Consider the following 7,756-nt stretch of genomic DNA (forward strand, 5'->3'; position numbering starts at 1 on the left):
CTCTAGCTCCTTTGTGTTAGACGCATGAGCCCCCTGAGACACAGTGTATGCCAAATAAAATGTAAGAGCTTAAGAGTCTAATTCTATGAGGTGTGACTGCTGTATCCACAATTCTCAGCACCTAAACTCCTCTCACACTATTTAGCATGCCCCTCCAGAAGCACCTGCTCCTATGGCTCTGACGTCATATATTGGTTAGTTATGACTGTTCTAGAACTATAGTGGAGTTGCACAAAAGGGTCCCTTTGAGTCTGATCTTTCCTTTCACCTCATTTGGGGGTTCATTATTGTCGAAGATACCTGGTTTATTTTTCTTTTGAGTCAAGCCATTGTTTGACTACAATGTGCATTTGTTTACCTATTCTCAGGGTAATGAACATAATAAACCAATGCCAGATCACATCACAATAGTGGGATAAAGTGGGAGAGGTTAGAGCTGAACTAAATGTAAAAGAAGAGTTACAGTCCTCCAAGGTCACACACAGGTCACGGCAGGCACAGTAACAGGTGAGGTGGGGTGAGGCTCACAGTGCGGAGGCAGGGCATGCCGGCAATAGTGCAAGCTTGAGCACCGTGGGGCTGGGATGTAGCTCAGTTGGTAGAGTACTGGACTAGCATGCACAAAGTCCTGGGTTTGATCCCCAGCATCACATAAACAGAGGGTGGCGGCGTGTGCTTCTAATCCTAGCATTCTGGGAAGCAAGGAGAAAAGAACAGACATTCAAAGTCATCCTTGCTTACGTAGTTCAAGGCCAACCTGTCTTTAAATAAATAAATAAATAAATACAGCTGGATAGTCCTCGTGGTCGGTCCTTCATGGTCAGCAGTAGGGGCCTGATATCCTGGGGTTCCCAGGGACTATGGCTTGTACCCCCTGCCTCCTGGGACAAGCTGGCTGGGTATGCGGACATGGGTACTCGCAGGACAGGAGGAGCAGGAAGACAGGGAAGCTGCCTGGCCCCTACTTACCCAGCAAGCATGACGCTGAGGGCATGGATCAATAGAACTCCTGTCGCTTCTGCTTGGGGCTGTGCAGGAGCCGAGAAATTGATTTCGTGAGCAGACACCTCACTCGGGCAGGAGTGAGGCATCGTCTCTGGCAGGGAGAAAATGGGCTTTGCATTGGATTTTGCCTGGAGGCGTCCTGCACACTGTTATCCCTGAGCTTCAATGAGCCCATGCAGGAGAGGGAGGGGCCTCCCGGAAGGTCTGTCTTCCAGCCCCGTGTGGTGTGCTAGGCTGCCACCAGGTGTGAGATGAAGGGCGTGGGCTCTCTCTGTCAACATACACTGCTCTCTGGTCACCATTCTCAAGGATGCCCTGTCCTGTCCAGAGCCTAGTGCACGTCTTTGTTTGAGGACAACTTTAGCTAACACTGGGTGGGGCCTTCTAACTTGGAGAGTAGATGGTGCTGCTGGCCCAAGGCTGCACAAAGGTTATGACCAAAGTTGAAGACTCCCAGGTGGAGAAGAGGCTCCGCTCCTTTGCAAAGCCCCTGACAACTCCCCAGACCTGCTCTGAACCTGGGTGGGCATTTCTTTCCACACAGATGGACCCTAGCCTTCCCGTGCCCTGATCTGTTGCTGGTGGGTAGCTTGCGTTATGAGAGTCAGCCTCAAATGTCTGAGATATCCATTTGAATCAGAGCATGCCATGTTCCAGACAGAGTGGTTTTCAACCTTCCTAATACTGAGGCCCTTTAATACAGTTCCTCATGTTGTGGTGTTCCGTCAACCATAAAATTATTTTCATTGCTACTTCACAACTATAATGTTATGAATCATAATGTAAACATCTGACATGCAGGATATCTGATTTTCAACCCCCGAGAAAAGGTCTTTTGACCCCCCCCAAAGGTGTCAGGACCCACAGGTTGAGGACCACCTCTAGTTGGAACACCCCCCCCCCCCCCAGCCCACAGAACAGCCTCTAAACAGTTCCGACCCTTGGTTTTCTCAGCTGGAAAAGAGATGCTATCAAAGAGATAACTGAGCTACAGCAAGCTTTTGGGCAGGGTGCCTGCGGGTCCCTCAAGAGAGTGAGCCCGGGTTGGAAATACCACTGCACCCCTTCTTAAGGGGATACTTGAATCTTGGCTCCAACACCATGTGTCATGTGACAGGACATGTAGTCCACTCTCTTGGAGCCCTAGTTATAGAACCAAGAGCGGGAAATCAAGCCAGACAACCATTCCTTCAAGCAGGGAAGAGGTACTTCTTGCCTAAGAATCCCCATCCAGAATCTTCAGGTGCTGCGGGAGACAGTGACCTGAGGGCCTCACACAGCTACCACCTCCCAAGAAACATGTGATGAGCCTAGCTCTGGGCAAAGGTGGGATTGAGAGGAGTGGAGGAGGAGTCTCACTGCTTAGGAAGTTCAGCTCCCGAGCAGGTTTCAATGCAGAAGTCATCAATGGAGGCGACACAGAGCCCAAATCTAGACGCATACAGCTGCTTCTGCATAGCTGGGGTGACATCTTAGCTGCAGAGGACAGAAGATACCGGGCAGCTGTTTTTGTTAGGTTTATCAGCAATGCGAGGAGGAAGGAGCTCAGTGGCCAGTGCTGACTGCCACTGGGAAGGGGTTCTGGGAATATCTGAGGAATTCGCTGGATTGGGTTCATTGACATGGGAAGACTCAACCTGAGTATGGATGGGGCATTTCATGTCTGCCCTGCCCCGCCCCATCCCCCCGACCAGATTGACTGAAAAGGAGAGACTGAGCCTAGCATTAGTGCACGTGGCTCTCTGCTCCTGGCTGTGGCCATATAAGTTACTGCTGCATTGACTTTCCCACAAGGAAGGACTGCGGCCTGGAAATTGTGAGCCAAATGATCCCCCCTCTCCATTAAGTTGCTTTTCTTGGGGTGTTTCATCACCGCAACAGGAAAATAAACTAAGGCAAGCATTGAACTGCAAGCATCGCATCAGCCTGAAAGATGCACCCAGGTGAATAAGAATACAAAGCTACAAAAAGCAAATATGAGGCTGTAGACTTAAAACAAGTCTAGAAATCTCCTAAGGTGTGCAATCCACAAAAGCCTGCAACATTAGACATTTGATAATTTGAAGTAAAAAAAAAGAAAGAAAGACAGAAAGAGAGAGAGAGAGAGAGAGAGAGAGAGAGAGAGAGAGAGAGAGAGAAAGAAAGAAAGAAAGAAAGAAAGAAAGAAAGAAAGAAAGAAAGAAAGAAAGAAAGAAAGAACTTTCTGTACATGGCTCAAAGATACCAAAAGCAAGGCAGGCATGATGGCACATGCCTGTAATCTCAGTACTTGGGAGGTAGAGGTAGGAGGAGAATCATGAGTTTGAGATCAATTTGAGCTGCATACACAGCAAGACTCTGCCTCAAAGCAAGCAAATGAATAAAACAAGACACCAAACGTCATAGTAAAAAGACAGCGATATGGGGCTGGAGAGACGGCTCAGTGGTCAAGAGCCCTTGCTGCTCTTGCAGAGGACCCTGCTTTAGTTCCCAGAGCCCACCTGGTGGTTTACAACCACCTGTAACTCCAGCTCCAGGGGAATCCAATGCCCTCTTCTGGCCTCTGCAGGCATCAGACATGCATATGGTGCATATACATACATGCAGGCTAAACACTTATATATAGTGAATATAATACATCTTCTTTCAAAAGTGAATAATAATACATAAAAATTGTATTTTTGAGTATTTAAACAGGAAGGACTAGTACCCATAATACATAAAGAACATCCATGAATTGTCAAAAAGAAGGGGGGAGGGTTACAGAAAGGTCTGGTAAGTTTTGAGCAGAAGGGCTCAAACTCTCATATGAAATTAGAGAGGTATGGGCCATCAGCAGCAGACAAACAGATCAACCCAATAGCCAGGGACACATGAACGCCAGATGTTACCAACTGCCAGGCAGGATGTGTCATGGGAGGGCACCATGTCTCTGTGAGAAATGCACTTCAGCGTGACTCTTGAGAGAGAGTGTGTTGAACTTTTCAGATGAAACTGACCAGCAGCTCCTGTCACAAAGGGGTGTGTGTGTGTGTGTGTGTGTGTGTGTGTGTGTGTGTGTGTGTGTGTGTGTATGCACGCACATGTGTGTGTACATATATTCTTGCAACAGCACTACTTGTGAAAATCAAAGAACTGTCTCTGTGCTCCTCAGTAAAGGGTATCATGACCCTGGTCCACACCATGGACAGTGGGACCAGGAGGTAAACCCATTTCCTGACAGGGCACCAGCTCCCAAACTCAGTCACATTTTAGGAAAGAATTGCAGAAGCTGCACTACCATGTGCACCAATTTTGGTGGACTTGTGTGTGAGGAAAGACTAGGGGTGGGAGGGGTAAGAGTGGGAAGAGCCCAGAAAGGAGTGAGGGCGCGGGGCTCCCAGGACAGCTTCCCACAAACCCTCTGCCTCCATCGCTCCATGTCAGCAGCATCATGCACACCTTTTCTAGCAAACAAACAAACAAACAAAAACCAGGAGGGAAGCCAGCTGCATAGTAATGCAAGAGGACTCCCGTAGTATGACTCAGTTTCCCCAGGAAGGATTAGCCGCTGGATGCAGCCCATGCCAGAATACCGTGTGCTAGAGTTGGAAGAGCTTTTCAGGGAGCCTGCTCATGCTCAGAGGGTGATGTGGACAGAGGGGTCACCAGAGACCAAACAAGGTCTGCACCGGAAATGAGCCCAGATTAGAATTTCTGGCTTTAAGGCCTCTGACTGTCACTTTCTCTGGGTTAGTGACTTACAGTTGCCAGCACAAAATGCTGCAGTCTCAACAACTTACATACCAAGATGTCAGCAGGCCACCGAGCCCCCGGCACTGTAGACGAGGCTTCTTCCTGTCTCTTCCAGCATTAGGGTCTTCAGGTGTTCATGACTGTACTGCCCTATTCCAAGCCCAGGGATCACAGGCTCCCTTCCTTGCTGCCTGGAGAAGCAACCTCTGCCTCCCTTCTGTATACACATTTGTCACAGCATTGAGGCCCCCTTGATTTCTTTATCCCAAAAGCCTGAGATCGGTCACATCTACAGAGTCCCATTTCCAAGTGAGGTCACACTCATATGCTTCGGGGATTTGATGAGGGTGTCTTTGTGGGGGAGCACTTCTGTAGGGAGCACTTCTTCAGGGAGTATTATCTTCCCTCTAGCTCTCCAAACTGATGACCAAGACCGCATTTGTCAAATCTTTCTATTTCCTTCTCTGGAGCATGGTATCCCCAAGAGAGCAGGGAGATTTGGTCTATTCATTTCTAAGTCACATTTGCATTCCCCTCCCCCATCCCCACCCCTAGTCATTTTCATGAAAGTGGAATTCTGGGTTAAAATGGGGAGACATTGCGGAGACTGAGGCTGCTTCCACTATGACATTCCAGGAAAAAAAAAAGGAAGCACTAGGTCAGGTTGCTACCTGAAAGTATCTTAGCAGGGGTGCAACCGGGAGACTGCCAGCGCGATGCCCACATCGGTGCCCACATTGGCCTCCTGCAACAGAAGTGCATGTAGCATCCTGTGTTGTCAATCACAGGCTGTGGTGGATGGGAGCTTCTCAGCCTGTCACGTGCGGTGACAGCCGTGGGCCTCAACAAGCTGCAGGGACTGAGCAGGAAGAGCAGACCCCACACAGCCCTGGCTCGTCTCACTTTGTGACAAAAGGAATGCCATGTAGTGGTTTTGGGAAGACAAGCCCAGAGGCGCTGCAAGGCTGCTCCCGAACGCAGGTTGCCGGTGAGTACGTGGCTCCTTCCAGAAAGAACTTTGTCTTCAAACGCAGCTGGCAAGAGCCTTGGGCGACTCTCCTTTGACTCTACACCCAGGGAAAGAAACGCCCAAGGCTACAGCTGAGCAGGGACCTGTGGCATCTCCTGTAGGTTCTCACAGCATGACCTACATGCAGCCCTGAGTCTGAAAGAGAAGAGCTGCCACAGAGGACAAAAGACAGCCATGGAGAGTGAGAGGCCTGCAGACAGCCAATGTTAATGACTCTTGAGTGTGTGACCTAGTCTAGGAGAGAGGGACAATCATGGGTGTGCCATCCAGCTGGGAGTACAGAGGTGTGACCTTGAGAAGGGCTTGACTGGGCTAGGAGAGTCATCCAGCCTGTCATCAGGGTCAGGAGCTCTTAGCTGGCTGTACTTTTCCAGGCTGAGAATGGTAGGCTGGTCCAGGTATCCTGGATTAGCAGTCTGTGGGCTCCTGGTGGCTCTGGGCTCCCAGTTTACTGTGGTTGGGGTTTCCAAGTACCTGGCCAAGAACATGAGATTATATAGCTCATAGGCCTAAGAAAAATCTACTACTATTGTTCTATTAAAGGAATAAATAATAATAAAAAAGTAGCAATAAAACAACTCCTAATGACACATTGCTATATTCATAGATCAACTCTTATTAGAGAAGCCTCTTCTTCCAATAGATGGGAATTAACACAGAGACTCACAACTGGACAATGTGTGGAGAGAGAGAGACTTTGGAGCACTCAGCCCTAAATGGGATGTCTTCATCAAACCCTTCCTCTCAAGGCTCAGGGAGCTATGCAAAGGAGGAAGCAGAAAGATTGTTAAGAGCCAGAGGTGATGGAGGACACCAAGGAAATAGTGTCTTCCAGTCACAAAAGGACTGATGACCATATAAACTCACAGAGACTGTGGCAGCAGGCACAGGGCCTGCTCAAGTTCAAGCCAGATGGTGGGGTCCCAGGACAGAGAGGAAGAGGACATGGGGTCCCACTCTAACCAATCTGCATACGGGAAAATCAAATCAATATTCTCTAACAGAGTGTTAATTTGTTTTTATCAACCCCATGCCTAAGAGTAATTGGCCAGAAGAAAAACACTTTATAGTTTTGTTTGTGGGGGCTTTTTGTTTTGTCTTATTTTGTTTTAGTCTTTTTTTATTGTTCTGGGGCTTTGTTTGGTTTTGGTTTTCTTTTCTGTTGTTTGTTTTTGAGAGAGAGAGACAGAGACAGAGACACAGAGACAGAGACAGAGACGGACAGACAGACAGAGACAGACAGAGAGGGCATGAATGGTATGTAGGAAGGTGGGAAGGATCTGGGAGGAGCTGGGTAAGGGGAAAACAAGATCAAAATCTATTGTATGAAAAACAAAATTTCAAATGAGGAGGCTGCAAGACCTCCTGAGTGAATCCCAGGCCCCCAGAGGAGACAGGTGTAACAACACTCATGTAGTCTCTGTCCCGCTGCTCACTAGCCATCGGTGTAGTCCAGGGTCTGTGGCAGGACAGATGGACTGGCTGAAGAAGCTGACTGTTGGAGGGGAGCCAGAGAGATGAGCCATAGTCCTCACCAAGTCCTGATGCTCCAAAGAAACAGGTCAGCTTCTCTTAGAAACTCAGCTCCGGTGTCCTGTACTCCTTAGCCCTCCAATGGCCAGGAAGAGCCTCCTGCCCCCCCCCCCCAAGTGCTGGCTGCTGCTCAAGCCCAGCCCATCATCACCCCCATCTCATTCCCACCTTTTTCTCTACTCAGGGCTGCCATCGCTCCTCCCTTCCCATGCAGGACACAGCTCCTTTGCCACCCTCTAATCCTGTACCATGGACCTCCAGGACAAGGGACGGGACACAGACATGGCAACCATCAAAAGCTCCCTCTAAACTGAAGACGTGCTGCTGTGTCCTAAGATATTGCTTCTCGGGCCCCCTTTCCTTTCCCCATTAGTCTTTCACCTCTTAGAAGGGTTTTCAATGGCATCTGCTGGCCATCATCAGATGGAAGGGGGCAAAGACAGAGAGTCTAACTCTCCTCCCATCCCAACATGG

Source organism: Peromyscus californicus, unplaced genomic scaffold (assembly GCF_007827085.1).
Source record: "Peromyscus californicus insignis strain IS unplaced genomic scaffold, ASM782708v3 Scaffold_20__1_contigs__length_68692818, whole genome shotgun sequence".
NCBI lineage: Eukaryota > Metazoa > Chordata > Mammalia > Rodentia > Cricetidae > Peromyscus > Peromyscus californicus.